The sequence below is a fragment of the Panthera pardus genome, unplaced genomic scaffold (genome assembly GCF_024362965.1).
Source record: "Panthera pardus isolate Hobbes unplaced genomic scaffold, ASM2436296v1 HiC_scaffold_25, whole genome shotgun sequence".
NCBI classification, from domain to species: Eukaryota; Metazoa; Chordata; class Mammalia; order Carnivora; family Felidae; genus Panthera; species Panthera pardus.
The window spans coordinates 80,724,450-80,747,174 of NW_026526821.1; the positions used below are offsets into that span (position 1 = coordinate 80,724,450).

General features: G+C 35.4%; 1 protein-coding gene across 3 annotated transcripts in view; it reads right to left on the minus strand.

Moving 5' to 3' along the window:
- Positions 1–22,725, minus strand: part of WDPCP (WD repeat containing planar cell polarity effector) — a 382,460-nt gene that overhangs the window by 358,852 nt on the left and 883 nt on the right. The gene's annotated exons all lie outside the window — the stretch shown is intronic.

Consider the following 22,725-nt stretch of genomic DNA (forward strand, 5'->3'; position numbering starts at 1 on the left):
CCCATTTCTCTGGCAGATGATGGGGGTTGGTAAAGCAGGAGAAATAAGAGGAACAAAAACTGTAAAAACAAAAAATAAAATGAAAAATGAAAGCAAACATGGGCTGGATTCGAAATTTAAAAAGTTAAAACAAGCAAAAATGACCTTTTCATAAGAACATTATTACATAATATAGTACCTATATAACATGGAAAGCCACTTTGCACTACAAATCACTTTTCCACAAAAAATTAAAAGAAGCAGAACAAACATAAAAATCAATTAAGGCCCAAAGTAGGGTTCCATTACCTTTGAGGGGCCTGTTCTTATCTAAACACTGACTTATGTGGGTACCGTTAGGCTGCCTAACAAAGGGTATCTTTTATTCTCACTTGAGTCAGTTTGGAGAATGATTTCTCCATTTCAGATTGCAAGGAAAAGCTAAACAAGAGGAGCAGAATGTTCTTCCACTTAGAAAATAACCCAACCCATCCCAGTGCCTAAGGTTGCTAAGGCCTCCTATTGGCACACTGGCTTCCAAGGAGCTCTCTTGGCTGTACCAGGGACCAGCTGTTGGGTTGTAGGTGAGGCCAAAACTCCTGAGAAAAGCACGCCCCATTTCCAAATGCTCCCATCAGGAACAAGGCAGACATGGGGAAAACCAGCACAATGCCTGGCCCATTAAGAAGGAAAAAAAAAAAAAAAAATCACTGAACTTGCAAGAAAAAGGAGTTCTTATTTACCAAAAAGAAAGTAGGAACTAAAAACAAAACTGGTAGGCATATGAAGCTGTGTTAAGAGAGAGAAGGTATGATACAGAATGAGGAAAATCAGGAAGAGTTCAGGAAACAACTTGGGTTAAGGAGACAGTGCTGAATGACTAGAGAGAACACAATGGTTACAATTCTCTAGAGAAGAAACAGCCACACAGAGAGAGAACTCCAGAGACCTTCAGACAATTCCTCTTGAGAATTCAGATGAGTACTGACAGTATATGCATATGAAAAAAGTTCACAAGACGAGGGGAAAGAAAGGCCAGAAATGATTAAAGATAATAGTGCTTGGCATTCATATGAGGCTAGGAATAGTACCTACTCCTACCAGCCTGACAGAAAAACTTTCTGATTTATAGTAATTGCGTAGAGTATCCAGAAAGGTCTTACCCCAGGAACGAAAAATTATTAGCCCTAGGCTGAATACTACTCAGTCCTAATAAATCTTAAAAGTAAGTCTTGAAGGATTGAACTGTTTCCCAATATTTAACTGCATCCCAGAAAAAAGCTCAAAATTATGTATAGAAAAATAAAAATATCCAACACCCAAAAATATAATATTCATAGCATTTGGCATTCAATACAAAGTTACCACGCATCCAAAGAAACATAAACATATGATTCAAGGGGCGCCTGGGTGACTCAATTAAGCGTCGGACTTTGTCCCAGGTCATGATCTCATGGTTCATAAGTTCGAGCCCCGTGTAGGGCTCTGTGCTGACAACTCAGAGCCTGGAGCCTACTTTGAATTCTGTGTCTCCCTCTTTCACTTTCCCTCCCCCATTCTCTCTCTCTCTCTCTCTCTCTCTCTTTCTCTCTCTCTCAAAACAAACATTTAAAAAAAAATTTAAATATGATCCAAAATAAGAAGAAAAATCTGTCAAAACTAACTCAACTCTGACAATTATAATGAAGAAACTAGAACATTAAAATCATTATTAAAATGTATTTCATATCTTCTAAAAATTTAGCAGACATGAAAGATATAAAAAAGATCCAAATCAGGGTGCCTGGGTGGCTCAGTCAGTTAAGCATCCAACTTTGGCTCAGGTCATGATCATGCAGTCAGTGGGTTTCAGCCCCATGTCAGGCTCTGTTCCTGGAGCCTGCTTCAAATTCTGTGTCTCCCTCTCTCTCTGCCCCTCCCCCACGCTCTCTCTCTCGCAAAAAAAAAAAATAAACATTAAAAAAAATTTTTTTAAATCATACTTATAAAGATGAAAATTACGGGGCACCTGGGTGGCTCAATTGTTTAAGCATCCCTCCCTTGATTTCGGCTCAGATTATGATCTCACAATTGTGAGATCTCCACACACAGAGTGGAGCCTGCTGGATTCTCTCTCCCATGTGGTGCCTGGGCAGCTCAGTTAGTTAAGCTTCCAACTATTGATTTCAGCTCAGAAATCATCTCACAGTTTGTCAGTGAGAGCCCCACATCGGGCTCCATGCTGACAGTGCAGAGCCTGCTTGGGATTCTCTCTCTCTCCCTCTCCCCATACCCCTCCCCACTTATGCTCTCTCTCTCTCTCTCTCTCTCTCTCTCTCAAAATAAACATTTTTTTAAAAAAAAATAGAGGATTTTCTTTCCCTCTGCCCCTCCCCTGCTCATGTTCACTCTCTCTCTAAAAATTTTTTTTAAAAAATTAAAACAATATGTGAGGTGAAAAGTACAACAGATGGAATTAACAGAATACATGTGGCAAAAAAAAAAAAAAAAATTAGTGACCTTGAACACACAGCAATAAAAACTTTACAAAATGAAACTAGAAAAAAAACTTAAAAACTGAACAGAACATCAGTGAACAATGGGACTAGTTCAATCAGCCTATTATACATATAAGTTGCATCCTCAAAACACTGGCAGAATGGGGGATAGACAGAAAAAAAATTTGAAGGAATAATAACCAAATTTTCTCAAATTTGTTAAAAACTGTAAATTCATAAATCCAAGAATCTCAAATAACCCAAGCACAAGAAACATGAAAAAAACTAAACCAAGGCATATCGTAATATCATTCAAAACCACTGATAAAAAATAAAATATTTACATACAAAAAGAAAGATAAGGATGACAGCAGATGACATCAAAAATAAGGCAAATGAAAAAGGTAGTGGACCACCATCTCTCAAGCACTAAAAGAAAAAAATGTCAACCTAGAATTTTATACACAGTGAAAATATCTTTCAAAATAAAAGATAAAGACTTTTTCATACATATAAAACTAAGAACATTTTTCACCATCCAGTCTCTGCTATAATAAATATTTTAAAATTTTGTAATGTTTATTTATTTTTGACAGAGAGACAGACAGAGCATGAGCGGGGGAGGGGCAGAGAGAGACGGAGCCACAGAATCCGAAGCAGGCTCCAGGCTCTGAGCTGTCAGCACAGAGCCCAACGCAGGGCTCTAACTCACAGACCACGAGATCATAACCTGAGCTGAAGTCGGACGCTCAACCGACGGAATCACACAGGCTCCCCTATAATAAATATTTTAAAAAGAAAATTCCTTAGGCAGAAAAAAAAATTACACCATAGAAGAAATATGGATGTATACAATGAAAGTACTAAAAACAGTTACATGAGTAAATATTAGATATTTTTTTCTCATATTTAAATCTCCTTAAAAGGTAATTGACCATTTAAACAAAAATAACAATGTAGTTTGTGGCTCAAACTTAAGCAGAAATAAAATATATAACAACTATCACACAAAAGGAAGGAAGGAAAAATGCAAGTAACTTATTGAATGTTCTTGTTAAGTGCTATAATACCACTTGAAGACAGACATGAGAAAACGATGTATGCTATTAACCCCAAAGCCATCATGAAATTAAGAAAACTGTTATCACTAATAAGCCAACAAGAGATAAAATTGAATTATAAAAAAATTTCAACAAATCAAAAAGAAGGAAGAAAAGGAGGAAAGAAAGAACAAACACATGGAACAAACAGAAAACAAATGGCAAGATGATAAATTTATGTCTAACCTTGCAGGGAGCACCTGGGTGGTGCAGTTGGGTTATGCACCCAACTTCAGCTCAAGTCATGATCTCACGGTTCATGAGTTTGAGCCCTGCATTGGGCTGTGAGCTGACAGCTCAAAGCGTGGAGCCTGCTTCAGATTCTGTGTCTCCCTTGCTTTCTGCCCCTCCCCGACGCATGCTCTTTCTCTCTCAAAAATAAACATTAAAAAATTTAGAAAAAAATAAATGTAACCTTGAAAACTTAAATGGGATTTACAAAAATGTAAATTTTTCTATCAGGATAGAAAATTAATGAGAGACATAAATCTTTTTCAAAGGTGCTATTCCATGATAAAAAATAAAACTCTAAGCACTATGTATTTTTAAAAAAAAAAAATTTTTTTTAACGTTTATTTATTTTTGAGACAGAGAGAGACAGAGCATGAACGGGGAGGGGCAGAGAGAGAGAGAGACACAGAATCGGAAGCAGGCTCCAGGCTCTGAGCCATCAGCCCAGAGCCCGACGCAGGGCTCAAACTCACGGACCGCGAGATCGTGACCTGAGCTGAAGTCGGACACTTAACCGACCGAGCCACCCAGGCGCCCCTGTATTTTTTTTTTATAAAATATCAAACAAGTGTGATCAAAGGTATATTTTAAATAGTAATAAATATATATTAAAAACATACAAATGAATAAATTAAATTCCCATGTACCCACACATCTTAAGAAGCAGAAGATTACCAATATTTAAAGACCTTATAGGGTGCCTGGGTGGCTCAGTCAGTTGAGTTTCCGACTTCAGCCCAGGTTATGATCTCATAGTTCATGGGTTCGAGCCCTGCGATGGGCTCTGTGCTGACAGCTCAGAGCCTGGAGCTTGTTTCGGATTCTGTCTCCTTCTCTCTCTGCCCCAACCCCACTTGTGCTCGGTCTCTAAAATAAACAAACAGTAAAAAAAAATTTTTAATTAAAAAAAAAATAAAGACCTTACTGCACCCTCTTGTACTCTCCACCAAAGAACTCACTTCTGAATTAATCATTCCTCTGCTATACTATATGGCTTTACTAGATGTGTATGAAACCCTAAATAGGATTTTTACATATTTTTAAATTCCATAAAAATAGGATCATACTCTATATATTATGTGATTTGCTTTTTTCACTCGACATTGCATTTTTGATATCCATCCATATTGGTGTATATAGTTATGGTCCATTCATTTCAATATATTCATTCATTCTCCTACTGATGGACAAATGGGCGCTTAGAGTTTTGCTCTTAGAAACTGCTTATGAACATTCCTATACATCTCCAGATTGAAAGGGATAGCTATAGGAGTTGCTACATGATGTTTCCAGGTTTTATGGTCATTCTTGTGCTATGATCCCCTTTTCATTGATAAACTGAGGCTTATAGAGACCAAGAAACTTGTTCAAGATCACATAGCTAGGCAGTATTGTTAAAACAAATAAATTCCCTTCCATCTACTTAAAAGAAAAAATCTCATAGTCCTGGAAACAACCACTTATCAAAAAGTGGATGGATAATATTTTACCTTGTTTTACATGAAGTTACAAGAGGAGGTTCTAGCAACTGATTCCAGTCAATTCTACCTCTTGACTTCTCATAGCAACTTGGTTATATGATAATCACATGACTATAAATTTCATCCTGTTAAGATACCCTGTACTTCACCATTCCTGAAAATCTAGTCAAATATTTTATAGTTAAATATGCTGGGATGTGTATAAATTATGTGTGCATAAAATACTTTTTAAAAATTAGTAATAAAGCATTTCCAATTGTGACTACAACTTTAAATTAAATTACAAGAACTTTTTTTTCTTTCACGACTAAATTTGATTTTGGAATTACTATGTTTAAGACCCACTGAAGTGAATGTAATAATAATTTTTAAAATACTCTGTATTCACTGTAGAAGCTATTTGAGAGTATTTGCAAAAAATGTTTTGCATGTCACCTAAACCAAATAATATTATATTATTATTATTAATATTATAATATTAATAATATTATTCTTGCATTTAAAAAAAAAGAATACAATCCAAACTTTAGTAACTATTAGTCAACTAGTAACTATTTAGATCAGTATAATCCTTCAATTTAAAAGTATGCGGAGAGGGGGCACCTGGGTGGCTCAGTCGGTTGAGCGGCCAACTTCAGCTCGGGTCATGATCTCGCGGTCCGTGAGTTCGAGCCCCGCGTCGGGCTCTGTGCTGACCGCTCAGAGCCTGGAGCCTGTTTCAGATTCTGTGTCTCCCTCTCTCTGACCCTCCCCTGTTCATGCTCTGTCTCTCCCTGTCTCAAAAATAAATAAAAGGTTAAAAAAAAAGTTATTAAAAAGTATGTGGAGAGGATTCTGGGAAGATGGTGGAGTAGGAAACACCAGAACTATCTCCCTACTTCTGCAACAATTACACTGGCAGAATCTGTCTCATGTAACTGTTTTGGATGTCTGGAGTCAGATACAAGTTTGCAACTTTCAGAAGATCTGAATGGGCAGTTTTGTTAGCTTCAGTCCATCTCAACTTTCTGCACAGTAGCAGCTACCCAATCCTCTAGTCTTAGCCATGTGGCAGCCAGCTGTACATGTGCTCCTGGAGCAGCTTGTACACAGCTTCCTGGAGACAGGTGGAGTTAAAACAACAACAACAACAACAATTCTGTCCTCCAAAAACTGATAACTGATTACTGCTTCTTCTCACAAAGGTACAAAGAGGCAGACACCCATTCTTGTTGCACCTCCCTTCATTGTTGCAAGCCCCTTCCCCAATGCTGAAGTGATTTCCAAAGGATTTAAAAGACCAATGCCCATTTTCCCCCCTCTTCATTTTTCTGCTTTTTCAAACTCTTTTGGGAGCCAGACATTTAAGAATAGAACATCAAAATTACTACATATACAAGGAAAATTAGAAAGTGACCATGAAGGGGCACCTGGATGGCTCAGTTGGTTAAGCGTCCGACTTCAGCTCAGGTCACGATCTCACGGTCCATGAGTTCGAGCCCCGCGTCGGGCTCTGGGCTGATGGCTCAGAGCCTGGAGACTGCTTCTGATTCTGTGTCTCCCTCTCTCTCTGCCCCTCCCCCGTTCATGCTCTGTCTCTGTCTCAAAAATAAATAAACATTAAAAAAAATAATAAAAAATAAATAAATAAAAAAAAAAGAAAGTGACCATGAATGCCCAGAGAAAGGCTCAGAAAAGACCTGAGCAGACATTAAGTCTATACCTCGGTCTGATCCTCAGTACAGAAACTGCCTAGATTTTAAACAACAACAGCAAACTCTGGGAAACTGGGAAAAGCAGAGAATTCAATTTCCAGAGTTACCACATTATTAGTTGCAAATGTCTAGTATTAAACAAGAAATCACAAGCCATACAAAGAAACAGGAAAGTATAGCCCATTCAATAAAAACAACTAAGAGAAACTGTCCCTGAAAGACCTACTGGCAAATATACTACACAAAAAACTTCAAAACAATGGTCTTAAATATGTCCAAAGAACCAAAGAAAGATGTAGAGAAAGTTTAAAAAAAAAAGGGGGGGGGGGGGACAAAATGGAAATACCAAAAAAAAGACATAGAAAACCTAAAACAAACCAAAATTAAGTTACGGACCTGAAAAGTACAGTAACTGCAATGAAAAATCCACTAGATAGATTCAAAGGCCGACCTGAATATAAAGAAAAAAGAATCAGTGAACTTGAAAATAGAACAATAGAAATTATTGAGGCCTCAGAAACAAAAAGAAAAAAAAAAATTGAAGAAAAGTGAACAGAGCCTAAAGGACCTATGGGATACCATCAATCAATCCAACATATGCATCATAGGAATCCCAGAAGCAGAAGATAAGGAGAAAAAAAGGAAAGAGAATAATTGAAGAAATAATAGCCAAAAACTTCCCAAATTTGAAAAAAGACATGAAATACACTTCCAGGAAGTTCAGCAAACTCTAAGTAAGATGAATTCAAAGACCCACACAGACATACATTATAATCAAACTTTGAAAAGACAGAGAATCTTGAAAGCAAAAGAGAGAGAGTCATCACATCCAAGGAATCCTCCATAAGATTACATACAGATTTCTCACCAGAAACTTTGGAGGCTAGAACACAGTGGGCAAATATATTCAAAGTGCTAACGAAAAAAAAAATTGACAACCAAGAATCCAATATCTCGCAAAACTGTCCTTCAAAAGTGAAAGAGAAATTAAGATATTCCCAAACAAAATTGAGGGTATTCATGACCACTAGACCAGCCATGCATAAAGGTTCAAGGGAATCCTGCAAGTGAAATGAAAAGACACTAGACGGTAATTTAAAGCCATATGGGGAAAAAAAGATATCCATAAAGGTAAATACTTGAGCAATTATAAAAGCTGGTATATGTAACAATGGTCTGTAACTGCACTTTTTGTTTTCTGAATGATTTAAATGACTAATACATTTAAAAGGGAAAAAAATACTGAATTAGTATAAAAGCTATTATTACTATAACTTAGGTTTGTAACTCCAAACCTTGTTTTCTATATAATTTAGGATACTAATGCATTTACAAGAATTGTTTATTTGAGATCACGCAATGTGACATCAACAACCAAAAGGATGGAGCTAGAACTGTAAAGTTTTTGTATGTTACTAGAGTTAAGGTAGTTATAAATTCAAATTACAGTGTTATGACTTTGGGATGTGAAATACATTCCCCATGGTAATCACAAAGAAATTATACAATATACACAAAAGAAAATGAAAAAGGAATTTAACATTTCCCTACCAAAAAAAAAAAAAAAAATCAACTAAACATAAAAGAACAATTCAGGAAGTGAGGGACAAAAATACTGAAGACATACAGAGGGACAAAAGTCCCTCTTTATCAGTTACTACTTCATGTGTAAGTGTATTAAATTTTCCAAAGAAAAGGCAGAGAATAAAAGAATGAATAAAAATATATGTCCCAATTGTATGCTGTCTTCAGGAGACCCACTTAAGACCCAAAGACACAAACAAGTGACAGAAAGTGAAAGAATGAAAAAAAGATTCTATGCAAACAGCAACCAAGAGAGAGCAGGGTGGCTATATTAAGTCACGCAAAACAGACTTTAAATCCAAAAAGGTAAGAGACATGAAGGACATTGTATATTATTAATAAAAGCTTCAATATAGCAAAAAGATGTAACATTACAAATATTTATACATTTAATGACATTCAAAATATATGAAGCAAAAACTGACAGAGTTTAAGGGAGAAATACAATACTCAACTCACAAATAATGGATAGAACCACTGCACTGGGCAGACCACTTAATACAATAAACCAAACTAAATCTAACAGACATATTACAGAACACTCCACCCAAAAACAATGGCACACACATCCTTCTCCAGTCCATGTGGGACATTTTCCAAGATACAACATATATTATGCCACAGATTAAGTATCAATATGTTTAAAAAGATATCATACAAACTATGTTCTCTGGCCACAACAAAATGAAGTTAGAAATCAAAAACAAAAATCAAACTAGAATATTCACAAAATTATGGAAATTAATATACTTTTAAACAACTAATATTTCAAAAAAGAAATCACAAGGGGCGCCTGGGTGGCTCAGTCGGTTAAACATCCGACTTCGGCTCAGGTCATGATTTCAGTTTGTGGGTTTGAGCCCTGCATCAGGCTCTGAGCCTGAAGCCTGCTTTGGATTCTGTGTCTCCCTCTCTCTGCCCCTCCCCCACTCACTCTCTGTCTCTCTCTCAAAAACGAACATTAAAATTAAAAAAAAAGAAATCACAATAGAAATTAGAAAATCCTTAGAAATAAATAAAAACACCAAATACCAAAAATTACGGAATGTACCAAAGCAGTGCTAAGGGGGAAATTAGAGCTATACATGCTTACGTTAAAAAAAAAAAAAAAATGATTAAAAAAGATTTTAAAAATTAACAATCTAAGTTTACAACTTAAGAAACCAGAAAAAGGAGAACAAAACTAAACCCAAAGCTCACAAAAGGAAGGAAATAATAAAGATTAGAGATAAATGAATAAAGAATAGAAAGGCAATAGAGAAAATCAATGAAACAAAAAGTTGATTCTTTGAATAGACTGACCAAATTAACATACTTTTAGCTAGATGGACCAAGAAAAAAAGGAGAGAAGATTCAAATTACTCAAAACCAGAATGGAAGGGAGGACATTACTACTGATTCTACAGAAATTAAAAGTATTACAAGAAACTACTATGAACAACTGTATGCCAAAAACTTGGATAATGTAGATAAAATGAACAAATTCATAGAAACACAAAGCCTACCAAGATTAAATCATGAAGAAAATCTGAATAGACCTATAACTCTTAAGGAGATTGAATCAGTAATAAAAATCTCCCAGTAAAGAAAAATCCTGCTGCTTAGCTGTCTCAGGTGAATTCTACCAAACATTTAAAAAGAAATGAATCAATTCTTCTCAAACTTTCCCAAAAATTGAAGAAAAGCTAACACTTTCTAACTCATTCTAACAGACCAGCATAATACTGATACCAAAGCCAAACAAAGACACTGTGAGAAAATTATAGATCAATATTTCTTATGAACAATGGTGTAAAAATCCTCAACAAAATACTAGCAAACAGGATTCAGCAGCATATTAAAAAGGTAACTCCATGACCAAGTGGGATTAATGTAAGGATGGTTCAACATATGAAAATCAATCAAAATAATACACACATCAACATGAAGGAAAAAAAGCACATGATCATCTCAATTGATGGAGAAATAACATCTTACAAAATTCAACATCCTTTCATGATAACAACACTTAAATTAGAAATAAAAGGAAACTTCCTCAACATAATAAAAGCCACATATGAAAAACCCACAGCAAACATCATACTTAACGGTGAAAGACTTAAAAACTTAGATCTTAGAGCTTTTCCTCTAAGATTGGAAACAAGGCAACATGCCTACCTTTCACCATTTCTATTCAACACAGTACTGGAGGTTCTACTTAAAGCAACTAGGCAAGGGGAAAAAAAGGCATACAAATGAGAAAGGAAGAAGTCATATGACCTGCTTGCAAATAATGATTTTATATTTAGAAAACCCTATCCACAAAACAGCTCTCAGAACTAATAAAGTAGCAGGACATAAAGCCAACAAACACTAGTTGCATTTCTGTATGCCAACAATGAACAATCTGAAAAGGAAATTATAAAATAAATTCCATTTACAACAGCATCAAAAAGAATAAAATACTTAGGAATTAACTTAATCAGGGAGGTGAAAGACTTGTTCAATGAAAACTAGGAAACACTGCTGAAAGAAATTAAAGACAAGGGGTACCTGGATAGCTCAGCAGGTTAAGCATCCAACTTGGACTCAGATCATGATCCTGCGGTTCGTGGGTTCTAGCTCCACATCAGGAACTTTGCAGTCAGAGCAGAGCCCACTTCAGATCCTCTGTCTCCCTCTCTCTCTGCCCCTCCCCTGAATGCACCTGCACACAATCTCTCTCTCTCTCAAAAATAAACATTAAAAAAAAAGCAATTAAAGACAACATAAATAAATGGGAATACATCCCATGTTTATGGACTGGAAGACTTTAATTTGTTAAAATGTCAATACAACCCAAAGCAGTCTACAGATTCAATGCAATCCCAATGACATATTGTGCAGAAATGGTAAAACTCACCTTAAAATTCATATGGAACCTCTAGGACTGCAAAGAGCCAAAACAATTGAAAAAAGAGAGGAAGAGAAAAAAACTAGAGGGCTCATACTTCTTCATTTCAAAACTTACTACAAAGCTACAGTAATTATGGTATCAGCATATATAGACTACTACATAGATATATATAGATCAATGGAATAGAATAGAAAGTCCAGAAATAAACTCTTACATATATGGTCAAATGACTTTTGACAAGGGTGCTAAGACCACTCAGTAAGGAGTCTTTTCAACAAACCTGGATATGCACAGGCAAAAAAATAAAGCTGGACCCTTACCTAACATCATATACAAATATTAACTGAAAATGGATCAAGGACCTAAGTGTAAGACCTAAGACAGTAAAATTCTTAAAATCATACATAGGACAAAAGCTTTATGACATTAGATTTGGTGATGATTTCTTGGATAGGATGCCAAAGGCCCAAGTAACAAAAGAAAAAAATAGACAAACTGGACTACATGAAAATTTTAAAATCTTGGACATCAAAAACCACTATCCTTAATGAAACAATTACTCAAAAAGTCACGCATTGAGGGTGCCTGGCAGCTCAGTTGGTTAAATGTCCAATTCTTGATTTCAGCCAGGTCACGAATTCATGGTCCATGGGACTGAGTCCCACGTCAGGCTCCAGGCTTACAGCACAGAGCCTGCTTGGGATTCTCTCTCTCCCTCTCTGTCTGCCCCTCCCCCACTCATGCTCTCTCGCAATCTCCCTCGTTCTTTCTCAAAATAAATAAATATTTAAATTAAAAAGTCACACATTGACCCATTCAATGTACAAGAAAAGCACATAGATTTTTAATGTAATCAAATAGGAAATATTCAATGATAATTGTTTCAGGTTCCATTTTGCAAATAACCTTTGAGAAATTACCATGTGTGTGGTTTTAACATAGTATTAATGATGAATATCCACAATTATCTGAAAAAGTTTATTAAAAAAATACTAAAAAAAAAAAAGAGAGCCTATCCATAGAGTAAATGTCAACCCACACAATGTGAGAAAATATTTGCAAATCATATGTCTGGTAAGAGATTACTATCCAGAATCTATAAATTCTAAAACTCAACAAAAACAAAAACAAACAGGCACCTGGTTAGCTATATCAGTAGAGCATATGACTCTGGATCTTGGGGTTGTGAGTTCAAGCCCCACAATGCGTATAAAGATTACTTTAAAAAATTAAATTTTAAAAACAAAATCCAATTTAAAAATGGGCAAAAACTTTAGTAGACATTTCTCCAAAGAAGATATACGGTCCATAAACACATGTAAAGATGCTCAAATCACTAATCATTAGGGAAATGCAAATCAAAACCACAATAAGGTATAATCTCATACCCATTAGGATGGCTACTATCAAAAAAAAAAAAAAAAACCAGAAAATATATTTTGGGAAGGATGTGGAGAAATCAGAACCCTCATGCAATGCTGGTAGGAATGTAAAATGGAACAGCTGTTAACGGAAAGCAATACGATGGTTTCTTGAAAAATTACAAACAGAGTTACCATATGATCCAGCAATTCCATTTGAGTATTTATCTAAAAGTACTGAAAGCAGAATCTCAAAAAGGTATTTGTATACCCATGTTTATAGCAACATTATTAACTATAGCTAAAACGTGGAAGCAAACCAAGGGTCCATCAACTGATGAATGGATAAGCACAATGTGACATACACATACAGTGGTATATTAACTAGCCTTTAAAAAGAAGAAAATTCTGCAATATGTTACAACATGGATGAACCTTGAGGACAATATACTAAGTGAAAAAAACCAGTAACAAAAGACAATTACAGTAAAAACTTGGATTGTAACTTGTCCTGCAAGTGTTCCGCAAGAACAGCAAACATTTCTGATAAATTTTAACTTGAAAACGAGTAATGTCTTGCAATATGGGTAATATATGATGCTGAATGTCACACGATCAACTGAGCCAATGGTTCTTCTTGCTCTCTTGCTGAGGGATTGTGGATGGTCATCTCCCATGCTCACTCTCAGTCCACAGCGTTTGGCAAAAATCAGTGGTTTTTCAGAACATTGGAAGGTGCCCACACCAGCACTAGTATATTTTTTATCACTTCAGAGCACCTTTGGCCAGTCCTTTGCTTTTCCATACAAGAGTAACCTTAGGAACGTTTTGCTTCATTCTAGGTCAGGCTGCCTGCAGATATAGACCATTTCCTCTGCTACTTTATTGCCAGTTACATTAAATACAGTATATGACAAGAGTTTATTAATACCGTACTATAGTCAACATCCATGCAAGCATATATAATGGCCCCCATGCAGAAAAAGATTCCATTGATCCAGTAGGTAGCAATGATTCTGTATCTGATAGTGAAAGTCATCCTACACGATAACCTCCCTCTCTCCTGTCTCCTGCACACTAGCCATTAAGGTTTTCAAAGGTAAGTTCAGGTTAATTTATTTTTCTCTATATTTTGTATTTCCTTTATTATTTTGTATTATATTACAGTATTGTAATCATTTTTATATAAATATTTTTGGATTGTATAACAAATCATTTGAGTTTCCATTATTTCTTATGGGGAAATTTGCTTTGTTATACAAGTGCTTTGATTACAAACATGTTTCCAGAACAAAGTTTCCAGAACAAAGTTTCCTATTGTTTAATAGGTATAGAGTTTCAGCTTTACAAGATGAAAGTGTAGGGCACTTGGGTAGCTCAGTTGGCTGAGCATCTGACTCGATTTCAGCTCAGGTCATGATCCCAGGGTCATGGAATCAAGCCCCACATCGGGCTCCATGCTGAGCATGAAACCTGCTGAAGATTCTCTCTCTCTCCCTCTCTCTCACTCTTTCTCTCTCTCTCCCTCTGCCCCTCTTCCCCTCTTGTGTATGCTCTCTCAGAAATAAAAATTAAAAAACTAAAAACACATGAAAAATGTTATGGGGATGGATAATGATGGTTGCTAAAAATTATGAAGATATGTAATATCACTGAACTGTATACTTAAAAATAGCTAAGATGGTAAATCTTATACATATTTTACCATAGTAAAAAAAAAAAAAAAACCTTTATAATAATTTAATCCCTGATTTATTTTACAAGTCTTAATCTTGCTTTTTAAGAGATCCTGTTTTTAATCACACTATAATCTACCATGGCTCTTTATCAATTGCATGGATGCTATGCAAAACACATATTTCTAAATGTGCGGATACTTAAGACAGCAAAGGCACCTTAAGATTTCTCTCTAAAAATTACTTTGCTGGTTTCAATGAAACACAATCAGATTATAATAAAATTGTTACATAAAGAGCTTTAAATATTGTTCATTAAAGAAAACATCAAAATGAATGATTTTTAACCGGAATCATACCAATTTTATATATGCTATAAGTAAAATTAATGAGGTTAATTTCTTACTGTGTAAGTGTAAAATCTTGTAAGCTCCAAAATACCTAGAGTATCAAGAGGCAACATTCAATTTTAGGGATTTGAAACTTAATACTCCTTCAATAGCTCTGTTGGATGTTGTTAGAATGGTATTTTAAACATTTTCTGTAATTTTAATTAAACATTACCTAAATAATGCTGAACTGGAAAAAAATGTTAAAAACATCTCCAAATCCAGCATAATAGATTAATGCTCTATTGTTTGTTGCCTTAACAAAAGCGAATGATTCAGAAACCACCTGGAGATTCAAACTCACAATGAATTGCAATGACATTTGTACTACTTGACATTAATTATTACCAGAGTTGATTCTCTAAGAAGGCAGAGAAGACAACCTTATTATTAGTATAATTGGAAATATGCTAATATGCCCACCAGAACAAAAATCCTCTCTTGTAACATACTGCATTACCTGTGAAAGGTAACTTATGAACTAATCAGTGCTAATGTGTTCTTTAATCTAACAAGGAACTATAAAGAGAACAAGGCCATGAACCACCAGTCAGTTGACTGTGATTGCATGTATCTGAACTGGAAGAGGGAAGGGGGGCACACATGTCTGTGGCCTCCTTGGAGTATGAAGATGTCCTATTTTGCTATAGGACTGCATGAGATTTCTGGTTATAAAAACTCTCCCTTCGAAAATTCACTCTAAATCAAGAATAGAAATCATGAGATTAGGCAAAGTTTGACTGTGAAATGATTGGTTGAGGTATAAAAAGTCTATCAAAATTTATGTATTTACTTCTAACTTGTATATATGATTCTTAAGTTCTCTGCAGCTCAAAAGCTTTGAGTTTGATACCCATATGCCGAAGGAATACGACACCATTTATCATATTCCTCAATTCATAAATAATTTATATTTTTAGATCTACTTTATATCACTTTATTATAAACTAAACAATTAGGAACAGCATTATCATCACTTTAATCAGTTATTTTAAACCATATTTCATCCCTGCATCATCTTAACTTTGACTTTATTGGTTTAATAATCTCTTCCAAAGGCATGCCACAATTTATTTCTCAGTGGTTTTTATAGTATTTTTCAAAATTGGTATTAATGGGCATTAATTTAATTCAAAATGAAGTCATACTTTTATTAAAAGTCAATCTTATTTGACTGGGTTTCAACAATTAGATTATACGGCAATATTTTATCCAAAACTGAAAATTCAATGAGCAAATAAACCACCTCAAGTCTTTGACAAAAACATATTTAAGGAATATGGTAAGATGAAAGCATTTAATTACAAATATTGTTTGGGGAAGGTGTTAATAAAATTCTATTTCAATTTTTCCTAACACTTTCAGAGCATATTGAATTAATCACGGTAACTCTAAATCAAAGAGGGACTGTATAACATTAGGCAAATTTTAGTAAAGCTCTGAATAAGTAATATTTTTGAAAGTCAGGTAGTTTTCAATTTTCTGTTTTCAGACAAATTGAAGAAATGGCCCAAATGAGATCACTGAAAACAATTTCTGATTACAGGCCTCTACGTGACTTTGTTTTGCAAATGACATAGAAGGAGTTCTAAGAATTCTCATCTTCTTATTTATGTGAGTAAGGTTTCTAAGCACTTACAACTATAACTCTGGAAAACGGTAATAAATTTGAAACTGAATCCAATCTCATTCTAAACACAAGTAATAATCATCCACATATATATAAACTAATCAGGGGAGAAAAAGTCCCATCCATTGAGATACACCCCATTAAATTTATACTTTTAATTTTTAATAAGTATCTAAATTTGCAACATTTGTTTTGATACACTGTATGCAATTAAGAACTGTGATGACAAGTTTATTATACCAACAGCCATAAGTGATAAATTTTAAAAAAATTTAGATTCAATTTATATTCATATTTTTGTCATAAAAAACTATGATAACATGCTCATAAAAGACCTTTTTAGCATTAAACTACATTAAAGTAAGATAAAATTGGAAGTTTGAGATTAGCAATGTATAGAAACCTCAACTTTTGACCGTCAAAGAAGACATATTTACCTATTTTTTTAAAAGGACAATGGTAGGAAGATATTTACATTCCACTGCATTTTTTTTAAGTTTATTTATTTTGAGAGTGAGTGAGAGAGAGAGAGAGAGGGAGAGGGAGAGGGAGAGGGAGAGAGAGCAAGGGAGGGGTAGAGAGAAAGGGAGAGAGAGAGAATCCCAGGCAAGAGGCTTGATCTCACAAAGCATGAGATCATGACCTGAGCCGAAATCAAAAGGCAGACACTCAACCCACTGAGCCACTCAGGTACCCACCCGCTGCATGTTTTTTAAAGAATGATCTAACAGTTGTTTTTTTTTTTTAATTCAATATTCATAATACATTGGAAATTATAATTTTTATAATTGTATAAACATCACACATTTTAGATGTTAATTTTTAAATGTATGAGGGGATATGTAGTTTGCTTTCTTAATGTAAGAAGATCTTTTCTAGATATGGCTAGAAGAATCTGAACAAATCACAACTTTTGAAATTGAGTTTCTTAAACTGAGGATAATACTCTACTTCAGGATGATACATATGTAATATACATATTCACTATCTGATTTTTGTAAAATGTAAAACAGTATGATTAAATTTATGGGGGCCTATAAAAAAATGACACCTCCCTTAATTTTGAGTCCTTTTTATATGAACTGGACAGACCAACTAAGACATAACATGAAAAATCTCAGCTGCAAGTCATGAAAACTTGATTCATTTCTAGGGGCTATAAATTAAATTGAACTATAACTAAATTCCTATGTACCACGATTCTTTAAAATTAAACTTCGCCAAATATAAGAGGGTATTACAAAACCAGATTTGGGAATTAAGGCACTGAAATGTAAAAAGGAAACAGAGGTCTTAGATTTAGAAACAAGGCTATGGACAGCCAGCCTTACCCAGTCAATCCCATCTTTTGGGGACAGTTTACAACTTCCTATCTTAAAATAAGCGTCATGTAACATAAACCAGTAAGAATAATATATGCCCATTTTCTGGGCCTCCATCTACAGATCTCAGTAGTTTCATTTAGATGGAGCCAACTATATTCCACAGGCAAACCAAGCATACTAGACAATAAATACATCATACTGAAATAAAAAAATAATTTTGCTACATGTATATTTTATAATTGAAACTGTTCTTAATTCTGCCTATAGGTTAAGCCTGATAATTTAGCTAAATGAGTTGGTATACAAGTGAATAAGCTATTTACCAAAAATTGGTAATATATAAATTTTTATTAAAGTGTCAAATAACATCTGTGAAATTTCAGATATGCTCAGTACTCTACAACAACTTCTAATCATTCTCCAATATAATTTGCATTTACAAAATTTCTGCTTGGCTAGAAAAGTTTGAAACTGATTGGGTTCATTAAGCCAAGATTGTTAGTCTTCAAGATTCCACAATAGCAATTTTGAAGACATTTCTCTTATACCGATTTTGAGGAAGACATCATGTTGTGCTCTATGAGGCATACATTGATGTATAAGAGTCTCTGAACTCAGAGAAAGCATCAGTCTAATACAGAAAAGTTGAGAGCATTGCACAGTGACTACTACCACCTAAATTCTAAAATTAACATTTTACTATACAGTATTTCCTGTAACTATATTTGCTTTATCTATATTATAACTTTGTATGGACATAACTATTCATCCCCCTATATATCCATCAATCCATCTTACATTTTTTTAAATTTTTTAAAAGATTTTATTTTCAAGTAATCTTTATGCCCAATGTGGGGCTTGAACTCACAACCCTGAGATCAAGAGTCACATGCTCCACAGGCTGAGCCAGCCAGGCATCCCTGATGCATTTCAAAGAAAGCTGCAGACATAAGTATGTTTCATCCCTAAATATTTCAGCATAACTATCATTAGCTAGAGCTTAATAATTTTTACAGTTTTTAAGAGAAAATTTACAAATATGAAATGCACAAATCTTAAATGTTTCACTTGCAGATTTTTGCAAATGTCTACGCCTCTCTAATCCACACCCTCATCAAGATATAGCAAATTACTGTCACCTAAAAAGTTCCTTCTTGCCCATTTGCAGTCAATCTCCACCCCAACTCCCACTTAGAGGGAACCACTGTTGGTGAATTTTTTTCCCCACCATTGATTAGTTTTGCAGATAATTTTTAAAATCAAAATTTAAAACAAAGAGTGATCAGACTGAGGAATCAAAAAAGACTTCACATGAAGAGATGTATAGAAACATGATAAAGTAAATATAAAAAAAACACTTAACAATTGTAGAAATTAGGTGTGGGTATAGGGGTGCGTCAGTTAGCAATTTACCACCTCTCAGCTCCAAAGGACATGTTTTAGCAACAGCAAGAAGACTGGCTAAAGCACAAGACATAAGGGGCACCCAGCTGGCTCAGTTGGTTAAGCATATGACTTTAGTTCAGGTCATGATCTCACAGTCTGTCAGTTCGAGCCCCAAGTCAGGCTCTGTGCTGACAGCTTAGAGCCTGGAGTCTGCTTCAGATCCTGTGTCTCACTCTTTCTGCCCCACCCCCGCTCACATTCTGGCTCGCTCTCTCTCTCTCTCTCTCTCTCTCTCTCAAAAATAAACATTAAAAAAAAAACTTTTAAAAAAAGACATAAAATGCACATTAATACATTATTTTTTCCTCCCATTTAACCTTCACTTCAATATGTTAATTCTTCACATTCAATTGTTTTCTTTTTGGCCTACTCTCCTGTCCCTGCTCTGCCCATACTTCGACATACTGTCCAAGGCCTAGCTCTTCCCACTCTTTCCTATCTCTTATGAGTCATAAACTGATCCATTGCAGTCTTTTGTATGTCTTAATTTCTTCAAACATAGGCATAAGTATATGTCTTTGGACATATTTATGACAAAATGTAGATATGTCTGTGCTTACATTTTTTTTTTTTTTACATGTAAAGCTATTAGCAGTAACATAAGACAGGATTTCATAATCTCTAGTTAGTAGGGGATAAGAAAAAGCATTATTTGGGGCACCTGGTTGGCTCAGTCAGTTAAGCATCCAACTTTATTTAGCTCAAGTCATAATCTCATGGTTCATGAGTTCAAGCCCCGCATCAGGCTCTGCACTGACAGTGTGGAGCCTGCCTGGGACTCTCTCTCTCTCTCCCTCTCCTTCTGCCCCTCCCCAATTACACACGCTCTATCAAAATATATACATAAACTTCAAAAAGAAAAGGCATTAGTTGATTTTTTTTAATAAAAAACTTTCTTTTTATAACTACAAAATATACCTATATACTCAAGAGTGAGTATATGTGCATGTGTGTCAGCACATGATCTCTGGGAAGGGATTGGTAATATTCTTTGTTAAACTGGGTGATGAGTACAGTTGAACAAATAAAATGAATTCCCAATATTTTCTCCACCTACCCATACATTTAAAGCACCCTCAAGCCACTGTCCAGTGATGTCTCTCTTCTTTCTCCTTCCTTAGAAATTTCACAACTATTGTAAAATTTGATTTACAAAAAGCATGTTTGTTTAACCCAATCTGAAAATATAAAAAATTATAAAACCAGCTGGACATGTAATAGGAAAAACTCATAAAAGACGTAAGTCATAGAAAACAAATATATCCAAACAAAACATATGACAATTCATTAAAAGCATGTATGAACATGCACTTGTTGTACACATTAAAGTATAAAGATATCCCAACTGGGCTTTCTCTCCTAACCCCCATTATTGGTGGGGTCTGAACCTGCCAATCTATTTCACACTTCCATATGTGGTAGGTACTCTTCCATCTACTCAGAATGTGGCAGGAACACAGGCATTCTAAAATAGTAAAGAGCAGCAGGCAGATGTTGTTTGGTGTCATCAAGACAATGACACTGCTTTCTCAACCCCTTCTGTGGGCTTGCTAAGTCCAGGTTCAAGCTCCAGGACAATGCAGTGTTTGGAAACATTCTTTCAAACAGACACACACCAAGACTGTTAAAGTTCTTCCAAAATAGAAAGGCGATGGTTAAGACCAGAATTGGGTTTCTTGCCTCTGACAGTACACTTCCTGTGTAGTCAGTAGCACAGACAGCTATGCACTCCATTCTACACTCAGGGGCAAAAGAAACACCCCACAAAGATATGTTGCAGCTGTTCCCATTCTGGGTGATGCCTTGCTTCCACTAACTTCCAACAGCTGTGCAAAAGAACTTCCTGTGATAAATGAAAATGTTCAATATTCTGTCCCAAGTGGCTTTTGGACACTTGAAATCTAACTAGTGTGACTAAGGAACTGGACTTTTAATTTTGTATCTAATTTTAACTAATTTAAATTTAATAGCTGCGTGATTCACAGCTATAGTCTTGGGTAACACATTTCTGGAGCCTCCGTTAAAAAAAAAAAAAAAATCAGGAACTTAAAGCAGCTGTCTTACCACCAAACCAAAACCCTACCTATAAAACAGTAAATGTGGTTCTACCTCTTATCTTAGCTGCCTGGCAAAAACATCCATTTGCCTTCATTCAGGCAGCACCTCCTTTGTGAAGTCCTGGCACCCCATAGTTGCTAACTCTTTATTACTAACTAGGCCACACCACGTTGTCATTTACATAATTGTATTCCCTGCTATTATGGGGGCTCCAAAAAGGCAGCAATTGTATCATATTAATCTCTGAATTCTCAGAGCTTAATAGGGTGCCACATCCTAAAACCCTTGCCCTACATTTTCCTGGCCAATTTTTTTTTTTTTTAAGTTTGTTTATTTTGAGTGAGCACAAGGGGGGAAGGGGCAGAGACAGAGGGAGAGAGAGAATCCTAAGCAAGCTCTACACCATCAGTGCAGAGCCTGATGTGGGGCCCGAACCCACAAACCATGAGATCATGACCTGAGCAGAAGATGGACACTTCACCGACTGAGCCACCAAAGCGCCCACACCAGTTTTCATCTAACCAATCCCAGCTCTTTACTACTCTACCATTTGAAATCTCATAATCCCATTCACAACCAACATCTTAGAACTAGAGAAATCCAAGGTCATTTTATCTATATCAAAGGGCTTGGTGTTTTACCTCCATATACAATTGCTCAGTAGAAAACACTGTAAAATAGTGAAAATGATGCATATTAGGAAATCAAGTGGAAATAACGAGTAAGCAGTTCAACATAGAATCTGGAATTCAGGACAAAACACCAATTTGGGAATTTTTTGACACAGAAGTAACTACGCATTTGACATTTGTAACCATGCAACTCAGGACGTAGATCACTTAGGGATTAACTGTAGATAGAAGAGCAAAGGCACTGCAATGTTAAGAAGTCAGAGGCAAAAAAGAACATGCAAAGAAACCTGAGAAGAGACAACCAGTGACATAAGAGGAAAACCAGGAAAGTAGGTTACATGAATAACAAGTGAATAAAGTGATTCAAAGAAGAGAGAACCATTCAGTTATGATAAGTAATACTGATAAAGCAAACTGGAAAGTAAAATGCTATAGTTCTTTCCTACAATAGCAAACCCTCCAAAATGAAGAGAGTGAAACTGAAAGATACCACTTGGCATTCAATCACCAGTGATAGAGAAAAACTAGAAGTTAGAGCAATGTTATCTAATATAGATACTGCATTCATTTTCTTTACATATACGTCATTCCAGAGCACCACATCTTCCTTTCCCTAGCCACATCAAACAAGGTTTCAGGGAGCACAACAATTCTCTTGGGCAGCATTAATTTTAAATCAAAACATCCCAGTTGTACACCAGCTGAGACACTGCCTGAAACAACTAGTGTCTCCCGTTCAAGTACTACATGTCCCTTAGAAATTCAGGTTTGGCGTAATTCAAAGGTC